Source organism: Momordica charantia (genome assembly GCF_013281855.1).
Source record: "Momordica charantia cultivar OHB3-1 chromosome 4 unlocalized genomic scaffold, Mcharantia_2.0 BLBB01000004.1, whole genome shotgun sequence".
Classification (NCBI taxonomy): domain Eukaryota; kingdom Viridiplantae; phylum Streptophyta; class Magnoliopsida; order Cucurbitales; family Cucurbitaceae; genus Momordica; species Momordica charantia.
Window position 1 is genome coordinate 17,459,137 of NW_028275162.1, and position 11,574 is coordinate 17,470,710.

An 11,574-nucleotide genomic window follows, 5' to 3' on the forward strand; every position below is an offset into this window, starting at 1 on the left:
CTGATCTAATCTTCATGCAATGTGGTTCATAAACTAGTTTTTTTCAAAAAGGGATCATAAATCTAAAATGGATTATTGAAGGAGTCATAAATCCCAATTTTCCATGAAGGTAGAGGGTCAGAAAACTGCCTACTACTCATCACATGATTCATCTTGTGAGTCAAAAAGTGGGGGCGGAAAGAAAGCGTCACCACTTTGATTCGGCATATTGGATTCCAGTCATTTTTTGCTCCTCAAATTTATCCAAAGCAAGAAGTGTGTCAAAAAATGGTGGCTAAAAGAAAGCGTTCATCCCTTTGATTCGGGATTTTGCATTCTAGTCATCTTTTGTTCGTGAAATTTATCCAAAGCAAGAAGTGTGTCAAAAAGTGCAGGCTAAAAGAAAGCATTCATCCCTTTGATTTGGGATTTTGCATTTTAGTCATCTTTTGTTGGTGAAATTTATCCAAAGTGAGAGGTTAAAACTAAAGAAGCCAAAACGAAAATCAAAAGAATAAAACAACCCAAAAAAAGAATGCAAAAACTGAAGAAATAAAGTTAACAGTACAAAACAAATCCCTATTTTAGTCTTAAAAACCAAACGAGGGTCCCTTATTCGCTAAAATGTCCTCCCATCAAGGTGGTTCTACTCTCCAAGGCTGAATTGTTTCACCCATTTCATTCTTCAGATCGGTTGCCACTTGGATGCCTTCCTTTTTTGCTTTTTTTTTTTCCAATTGTGTCTCCCTTTGTTTAACAAATCAAATAACTCATAACAAGTGATACCATTATCAATGCTAAGTGCTGAGTTCCAAGTAATCTGGATATTTCAATGCATCCAACACCTTGAAAGTCACTCGATAGTCATTGACTCACATTGTTAGTACTCATTTCTGCACGTCTATGAGTGTCCTCCCAGTGGCTAGTAATGGTCGTCCCAAAATGATTGGCATTCAAAGTATGCTAGCTTAGAACTCCTCTAATCCTTGAAATAATAAGTTATCAAAAGCCGAAAAGTGTACTACTCTATCTCGTTGTTCTACTGAGGCTACATACCGTACTCTAGCCACGACCACTAGCAAGATCACTTGAATTTGTCGGCTTTTGCAAGATCTCCACATAACACATTTTATCCCCATCACTATATTTTTATGAAAACCAAGCTGCAATGCATATGACTTCTAATCGACTTTTCATGAACGTACAAAGTACATTGAGCTAGATTCCATTTCATTCGTGATAAAGTCGTTGACAGTTCATCTGATTATTACCTGTTTGGTCTCGACTCAAGTTGGCAAGTGTTGTTCGAATTTTGTTGTAAATGTGTGAAGGAAAGTGATGGTTAGAATTTAATGACAAATTGAGAAACAGTTGAGTAATTAAGAATTTTATGTCCAGAAGTTACATTCGTAACGGTTAAGAATTTGAATAGCTTTTTAACTATTTATATTATGCAACTTTCAAATTTATTCACATATATGTTGTGAATTTTATTTAATTTTTGTCTTCGAACTTATGTATTTTAATTATATTGCATATAAGATATAATTGTTAGGTTCACAAATTCTATTCTTTAGCCCTTTTCGTTTCTTTATATTGTTTAAATGAGGAGTTGTTTCTCTATCTCGTTGAAGTTGAACTTATATCTTAAATGAGGAGTTATGCTTTTGTGCAACTATATATAGCGGATGTTTTTTTCATTTGAATATCCAAACATTCCATATTTGAGTTTCTCCTCCTCTCACAAGTATTCTCTCTTCTTCTATCTTGTTGTTCATGTTAATATTGAGATTAAATATCTAAAAGTTCTACCAGATCCAAGCAATTTGAGTTTGTTGTTGTATCAGAATGAGTCATTTTATTCTTTTGAGACAATCGTTGTAGTCTACTAACAATTTGTGTATAGCGAATAATTGTCTTCAAATCAATGCTAATGATATGTGTCTTGACTATATTTAATTAAGTTTTGGTGTTCATCAAGTTGTTGGATCTATAATAGTATGTAGCCAGTTTCATTGTAATATGTTTGTTAGTGTTACATTGTCTACATATACAACACTTTTATCCAACAGGGGTCTCCGCAAAGCTCTCCAAGTGTTTCTATTTTCCTCTATTGTCCAAGATGAGTGTCCTTAACCTCCGCAATCCATTTGGACAGGGAGTATTTAGAATTAAATCATTTTAGTGTTATTTAATAATATATTTTGCATATTATCTTTTCCATATATATCTAGTAAAGCTTCAGGGTGTTATATTCACTTCTTGTGTACAGACAATAATAGTATTAAAAGGAAAACTCTCCATTCTTTTTTCCTCATCTCTCACTATATTATATTCAATATGAAACTAAAGAGAAAGATTTGAAGAATAATTTGGAAATGTCATATTGTCCTGATCACTTAGGTTTTTTTTTTTTTTGAGTTTTCAGTTTTAAAAAACAAAAACATATACATTTTTTAGTTTTCAGTTTCTTTTTTTAGTTTTTTTTTTGAAAAGATCGGCTAGGGAGAGAGAAATATATGTAAAGTAGAGATGACAACCATATGGGGTGGGAGTCGGGCCTGCCCTCGCGTCCCTCGTCCTCGTGCAAATTTTTAGTCCCCACATCATTCTTCTATTTTGAGAATCAATATCCAAGTCGAGGAATCATCATTTCTTCAGGACAGTATTTTCGTGTAAAAATTTACCCGTTTAGTAATTAATTTTAATTATTTTCAGATTTAATTAAATAAAAAAGAGTAATAAATATATAAAAATTATACTAGTATAAATAATTAGTTTTAAAAAAATATTTAATATGTATTTCTTAATTTAGTAAAATAATTAATAAAATATATATTTATAAGTTAAAAAATGTAATTGGTGATGGAGTTGGAGCATGCTGGAAAATGCATTCCTTGTTCTTTGAACGTGTACTCAACCCTAGAGGAATTTTTTCCATACATAATGTAGAGGCATGAAAGTTAGAAATAAAAGAAACTTTTTAAATAGAAATTTTAGCGAGAGTAAATTTTGAGACAAAAAAATTCAAGATGCATTTGTTAACGAAAAATAGAATGAAAAATCCTAGCAAAAGAAAATTGAATGAGAATAAATTTAGAGAGATAACACTAGGAGATTTATTAAAGAGAGAAAAAAAATAGATTAGACCGAGAAATAATAGTTATAAAATGCGAATTTTTTTAGGAAAAAAAAGTTCGGATAATATTAATTTTAGGAGAGAGAAAAATGAGAGTTGAAACGATCTAATTATCCAAATAACTTAATGGGATGATAACCTAAAATTTACTTTTCTATTTAACTTGAAAAAAATGCTAAAATTATGCAAAGCTAAAAAAGTACATGGACACAACATTTTTAATATGGCTCGGTTTAACAATGTACTCCACGAGGTCACACCCAGATATTTAAAATAGATTATCAAAAGATTAGTACACAATACATATTTTCTGATGCATAAATTTAAAAGAACTCCTTTCAGTGTGTTCAACCACCATGTATGAAACTCGCCGTCTTCAATCGAAGTTCGTTCTCAATATATATAACCAAAAGACAATAAATAATTCAGTTTGGTTTTCACCAAAAAAAGATCAAGCAATAAGTAAAACAAAATTGGATCAATAAAAATACTGTTGGATCATTTTTAACAGCATTTCGATATTTAATGAGAAAAACAATCACCGAACTATAGAAAAAATTCTATTAATCAATCAAAATTAGGTCTAGCCAAATCGGAGATAAAAGAAATCAATGAATCCCTCGAATTTGTGAATCAAAGAAAATAGGATTAGAATTTTGAATATTTGAGTGTATGTTTTGGTTTATTGGATAGGATAAGATTGATGGAACATTATGAAAGTCACATGGTTTGTAGTAGACGGAAAAGGGGACAGCTGCAAAATATTTAAAAACAATACAAGTGCAAGTGGGTTAGGTTATGTTATGTTATTTATTTATCTTGTATAGTACATGAGTCCTTCCCTTTCTTGTTGGCTTCAACAATAAATGTGACTGCCATGAAATTTAATTAGGACTATTTTCGGTGCAACTTCCCACCCTTTTCCACAATTTCAATCTACAGCTACTCATCTTGCTTCGCTTTTCCACGTCTTCTATTCAAATCTTGCTTCAAAATAAATATATACCACTGCCTAGTCCACTGTTTTAACCTGCAAACCACAAATTATTTTTTATTTCCTCTTTACTTCAAATCCTATTCTCCATTTCATCTCTTGAGTGGAACATTATTTCCAATTTCTTCTCCGGTTGGAATCAAAATGATTCTAAATCGTTAAAATTAAAATTTATAAATTAGTAATTTCAAGGATGGAAACATAAATAATTTAATTTAATCAAATGAACCTAACAAAAGTTAAAATTCATCACTGACACATTTATTTTAAAAACTAAATTAAAAAAAAACTTGCAAATCTCTTGATTCTGTCTTTTTTTTTATTGGATTAAAATATTAAAAAAAAGAAAAAAAATATAAACATAAAGATCTAAACAATATTGAAATAGAAAGGAAATTAAATACACCAAAAACATAATAGAAAATCAACCTTAATTTGTTTGAATGGTGATAAAAAAAATGCATAGAGAGAGTGAGTTTATAGTTATTATAATTAAAAAGAAAAAAAAAAAAGTATGACAAATCAAAATTTAAAACTGATTTCGTTGATGAGATGTGGGAGTGATATGTATTCTTTTTCCCTCGGATAGGCCAAAATCGAAATTTATTAAGTTTAAACTTAAAATCCTCACAAATCGGACCTATTTGAAACCCAAATCATTTCGGACTTCAAATTCTTTTTTCTCTCCGAATCGGGGGTAAATCTTTTAATAAGAAAGCCGCGGTTAGGTCGATTTGTTCAAGAAATTGCAAACCGTAATTGGTAAAAATAATTATGAGAATATATGTGTTACAAAGCCTAAACTTAATGGGCTTTACTAAACATGACCGCCCAACAAAATAATTAAGACAAAAACCACAATATTAAAACTATTTAACAAATACAGCCCATGGGGTAAAAGAGAGTAGTTTGTTGTGGAATAGAATAAACTTTGGAGCTGATAAAGTTTTCGTAAAAACTATTTCCAACTGATTCTCAATCTGATCTTTCGTTGAGACAAATCAATTTTCTAACTTTTTTTTCAAAAACGATTTTGGAATTCTATGTTAATTTAAAAAAATAAAAAAGTTTTTAAAAACAGATTTCTGTTTTTCAAAATCATTTTTTCTTCTAATACTCAATTGATATATTTATCTCTAACAAATTTTTTTCCCACACTGAAATTTGTTTTTCATAAATATCTCTCTAAAAAAATTATTTTTTCTCTAAAATTTCAATATTTTAAATATTTATCTTTATTTCTATTTCTCTCCAAATTTTTCATTGATAGGTATTTTTTTCCTAACAAATCACTCCCATTTCTCTCTAAAACAAATTTAATATTTTCCCCAACTTTTCTCTCTCTAAAACTTGGTCTTTTATAACTTTCATTTCTCACTCTAATCTATTTTTCCTCTAAAAATTATATCTTATTTTTTCCTTCAATTTTCTTTCACTATAACTTTTATTTCTCTTTGTATTTATTTACTTTCTCTAACAATTATATTTCAATCTTGTTTTTATCTCTTCTAACTTTTTCTTACTATAATTATATATCCTTTTCTCTCAACTTTACTCTTCCTCTCTAAAATTTTCCTCTTTTAGTCTTTAAATTTTCTTTCTAATTATTTTTTCTAAAATTTTTTTTTATCACCTTAAAATTTCTTATTCAAAAGTTTATTTCCATCTCTCTAAACCTATATTTTCATATCTGTACATTAGGGATAACAAAAGTTCCTGCAAGGTTAGTCCCCACTCCAACAATAGAAAATGCATGTCTCAATTTGATCCCCAATTTCATTTTTTAAATATTAATATATATTTAACATATTTACTAAATTGTGAATAAAATATTAAATATTTTTTTAAACTAATTAATTATATTAGTAAATAATATTCTAAAAATAATTAATATATATTTATTACACTTTTTTATTTTCTGAATTCTAAAAAAAATTATAATTAATTATGAAACCTGTAATTTTTCCGCGAATATAAAATTATTAGCAAATATGTTTGATTTTCTGTTTTAAAAAACAAAAAACAAAAAATAGTTATCAAACATAGGTTTTTGTTTTTTAAAACCAGAAAACTAAAAATCAAAAATAGAAAATAGAAAAATCAAAAACCAAAAATAGAAATGGCTATCAATCGCGTCCTTGGTTATTTCTTAATTTCCTATTATTTGTAGTTAATGTAGTTGAATATTATGGTTTTGACTCATTGGTGTTCTTGAGTATAAAGTATTAACATCGGATTACGACCTTATTTCATTAGTACAACTGATATTTAGTATTGACTATCAATTGCTATGTATTACGACCTTATTTCATGAGTACAATTGATATTTTTTGTGTACACTTGTATTTTATTTTCACGAAGTTGTGTGAAAGTAACACTCAATGACAAGGTCATTGCCCTGAGTTGCTTTGTATCCAGAGCTACTAACAACTGCCTTCCCTTCTTAAAGATCCTAAGGAAAGATGTTAAGTATGAATGGACGGACGAGCGAGAAAGTCTTCACTCAGCTAAAGGAATACCTCGTGGCAGCCCTACTCCTATTAAAACCGAAGCCTGGGTGACAAACTCTACTTGTACCTGTTGTTACATCTGACATTGATGTTAGTTCAGCACTTGTCAAAGCAGAGAACGTCTGCCAGGCCCCATATACTACATGAGTATGGTGATGCTCAACGCAAAGACGTGGTACCCCAAGTATAGAACCTCGTCGCCATCTTAGCATAAGATTGCAAACCTACTTCCAAACCCACAAGGTAATTGTTCTAACGAGTTTTCCTTTGAAACAGGTAGTGCATAAATCCTGAGACGTCTAGAAGACTGATGAAATGGGCGTTAGAGCTCAGCGAGTACAACACAGAGTTTACAACCACATGTACCGCCACGAAAGGACAAACAGTAGCAGACTTCATAGTTGAAATGACTTCTGAGAGGATTGTGAAAAATGGAGACACCAAAAGCTCGCACTATGGGAATATCTCCTATAACCTATTTGTGAAGGAATTGTTAACGATAAAGGATGCGGCGCGAGTCTCATACTTAAGTCCCCCAACAGCGAGCGCTTTGAATGCACACTGCAATTTCTCCTTCTAAGCCTCAAACAATGAAATCGAAATGAGGCGCTGATAGCAAGCCTAGAGATCGGTGTTCATACCTATCTATACTCAGTGGCTTTCAGTTGATCATCAACTAAGTCCTGTAGGAATAATAAGCGAATAAGGAAAGAATGGCAACTTAACTTGCTAAGGAAAGAAACCTACCTAGCTCCTTCGAGAGGTGGGAAATCCTGAATTCCAATGTAGATTCTTTAGCGTACATTGTTGCAGCGTATGAAACAAACTCACCGCGCGTTTCAGCATCGAAATCCTCGCTAAACTGAACGTCTGTGAGCTAGAGGTCATGGAGATGAACTAGGGGGAGGAAGTAACGCCAACCTAGATGGACCCCATAATCCATTTTCTAAAAGATAACGATTTTTGCAATGATCGCGTTGAAGCTCTACAGCTCCAAAGGCGAGCTACACACTACATCCTCCATAGAGGAAGGCTATACTGCCACATATACTTGCTCCCCCTCCTCAGGTGTCTCACTCCTGACAAAGTCACCTACATCATGAGGGAGATCACGGTTACCGCTTAAGGGCCCGCTCTCTCATTAGGAATGTGATTAGGCAAGGTTACTATTGACTAGCCTTGCATAAGGACACCAAACTTTTCACTCGAAGGTGGGACCACTGCTATGGGGTCCTCAACTTGATTGGACCCATGTTGAAAGGTAAGGAAAAGACCAAGTTTGTGGTAGTGATGGTTGACTACTTCACCAAGTGGCCGGACAGAAGCAGAACCTCTGGTGACGATCACCGAGAAAAAAGTAACCAACTTCGTGTGGAGGAATATAGTGTGTCGGTTTGACTACCATACGCCTTGGTATCGGATAACAAGCAACAATTCGACACGCCAATTCCAACTAATTCGCATCTGGTTTGGGCTCCGGGCACCATAGCTCATTGCCTGCTCACTCCCAAGCCAACGAGCAAGTTAAGTTGTTAACAAAATAGTCAAAACGAACTCCTCCTATTACATTTATTATGTTTTTTAATTAATTATTTCCTAATAAATAATGGTCATTTAAGGCATATATTTATATTTACTATGATGAATGATTATATTTTAGTAATAAATTGAACCAATAAATAAGTTTTAAATTTAATTATTTTATACATTGAGATGTCACAATTATGTCTGAAATTCGTCCCATTTTTTGTTTCTAAGTTTTTTTAGTATTCGCACAATATTTTCTCACTTTCAAACTTCAGGTGCTTTATTTTTTCAAACATCCAACGAGTTCTTGATTTTATCTTCCGATAGCAGCTCTTCTATTTTCCGGCAGTTCTTATTTTTTTCAGCAACTCACGTTAGTGTATTTTGATTACTAGCTATTATTTTGCAGCGACTTATTTTCATTCTAGCGGCTCCAATTTTTCACTGTATTTTTAATAGTACTCTTCATAATTTCCTGTGGCTCCGTTTACTTCCGGCAGGTATAACTTTATTTATGCATTTATCTCTTTCTTTTCTTTTAGTTTCTCCTTCCATTTGATTTCTTACGTAATTAGTTTCTTCTCTTAATTTCTGTCACGTTTAATCCATACATCATTTTTTCAGCAACTTTAATTTAACCGTATTTTTTTAACTTCTAACGTTTTATGAGTATGTTTCCTTATTCGTAATACATATTCCATTAATATACCCATGAGAGGAATTCCATGAAAAACACAATACAATAAACATATACCCGTACAATAGATTATAGAACATATACTTTATATTTTCATAATGTCAAGTAACTGGTTATATAATATGTACTAGATTAAGTTATTCTTTCCTTATATTGCCTATTAAACATCATCGTCAATTTTATTTCATAACTTGTATATGAAGCATATTTTAAAATTAATATATAAATATCGCAAATACATGAATTAACAATTAATTACATACATGAATCACTAAATACATTGATGAATGTTCATGTATTAGTGAAAGGTTACATGTATTAGTATTTACTATTTATATCTTTTGATGTATTTTTCTACTAGTATAAAAATGTGTAGGATTTTTCATTTGTAATCAACTCAAGGAAAGCAGCAAGGTCATTTACAAAATACAAGTTCTTATTTCTCCAATTTAGTGTGAGTAAGAGAACAATCTTCTTCTCTTGTCTCTTGAATTGTGTTGTGAGGGCCTACTTCGTTTCCAACAAGTGGTATCAGAGCTAGTTCCAGAAATGTCATCAAATGGTAACATGTTGTTGCAGCCCCAACTTCCTAAATTCAATGAGAAGAATTTTAGTCAATGGAGTATTCAAATGAAAGTGTTATACGGCTCACAAGATTTGTGGGATATTGTCAAAGGATGATTCTTTGAAGTTGAGAATCAAAACATGGGCTCACGAATCAACAACTTTCTGAGTTGAGAGATAATCGTAAGAAAGACAAGAAGACTTTATTTTGTATTCATTAAGCTGTTGACGAAGGAATTTTCGAAAGAATTTCAATAGCTTCTTTTGTAAAGGTAGCTTGGGATATTTTGCAATCTACCTATCTAAGAGAGGATAGGGTAAATATGGTAGAATTACAAGCCCTCATATCTGAATTTGATTCCATAAAGATGAAAGATACTGAAAGTGTTGAAGATTTTTTTAATGAAATCAAATGGAGAAGAAAAGAGCGATCAAAGCATTTTTGAAAAGATTCTTAGAAGTATGCCAAGAAAGTTTGAGAATGTCATTGTTTCAATTGAAGAGTCAAAAGACTTATTCGTTGAATAGCTTGATGGGTTCTCTTCAATCTCATGAAGCTTAGAATAAAACAACATGATGTTACTTCTCCTAAGGAAGCTTTTCAGATGCAAACCTCATTGAGTGGTGGTTCTCCCAAAAGATATGGCAGTCATGGTGGACAAGGAGGTGGAAGAAATTATGATAATAGAAATGGTGCAAATTAAGAAAACAAGCAAGAAAGCTCTTCTTCATCTCAAGGAAGAGGAGGCAGAAGAGGAAGAGGTTTTGGTAGAAATGAAGGAAGTGGTTGTGGTAATTTATCTCACATCCAATGTTTTAATTGCGAAAAGTATAGTTACTTTCAAGCAGATCGTTGGGCTCCGAGAAATTTAAATGAAAATAATAATTCCACCATGATGCATAAGAAGGAGAAAATGCTAAAGGAATTTTGTTTCTTGCCTGCAGTGCTCAAGAAAATGTTGAGGAGCCTACATGGTATCTTGATAGTGATTGTAGTAACCACATGGCAGGAAATAGAAGTATATTTTTTACTTTGGATGAATCTTTCCAAAGTGAAGTGAAAACTAGTAATGATACCAGATTGCAAGTCAAAGGTCGAGGTGATATTCTCGTAAAGACGAAGAAAGGCACCAAACGAATTGTGGATGTGTTTTATGTTCTTGGTCTGAAGCATAACCTTTTGAGTTTCGGTCAACTGCTCCAATGAGGACTCAAAGTTTCATTTGAAGATGGTGTTCGTGCAATAAAGATCAAATGATGTTCTATTGCCAAAGTGAAAATGATGGGTGATAAAATGTTTCCTATGAAGTTCACATGTGCTAAAATCTAACATATTAAAAGATCCATCTTGGCTTAGGCATTTTTGATATGGTCACTTGAATTTTGGATCATTATTATATATACACAAAAATCATATGGTGAGAGGTATTCAAAATATCAACCATGAGATAGATATTCGTGAGGTGTGTATTTTTGGAAAACACCATCGGGATTCATTTCCAATTGGTAAAGTTTGGAGAGCTTCCAAACCTCTAGAACTTATTCGTACCGATCTGTGTGGTCCCATGTGTACAATATCAAATAAAGGTAATTGTTATTTCATAACCTTCATTGATGATTTTGGAATAAAATTATGGATTTATTTTTTTGAAAGAAAAAATTGAAGCATTTTAATGTTTTAAAGCTTTTAAAGCTTTTGTTGAGAATCAAAGTAGCCATAAAATAAAAATTTTGAGATCTGACTGCAGTGGAGAGTATATAGTTTGTGATAATTTTTTCTATAAGCATGGTATTCATCATCAAAAGACTATTTGAATGACACTACAATGGAATGGAGTTGTAGAAAGAAAGAACAGAAAAATCATGGAGATAGCTAGAAGTATGTTGAAAGCCAAAAAGATGCTAGATGAGTTTTAGGGAGATGTTGTTGCATGTACTACCTACATCTTGAATCGAGCTCCAATAAAGAGTGTTCCAGGTATGACTTCTTATAAAGCATGGTATAGTAAGAAATCATGTGTTAGTCTTAAGACACATCAGAGTTTGGGGATGTCCAGTGTCATAACCATACTAGTAGAGAGTAGGTTGTGACACCCACATAGTGGACAAGTGGTGGCGACATGCATATGTCGCCCATCGGGCCATGTTGAGGGTCGAGAGAAAA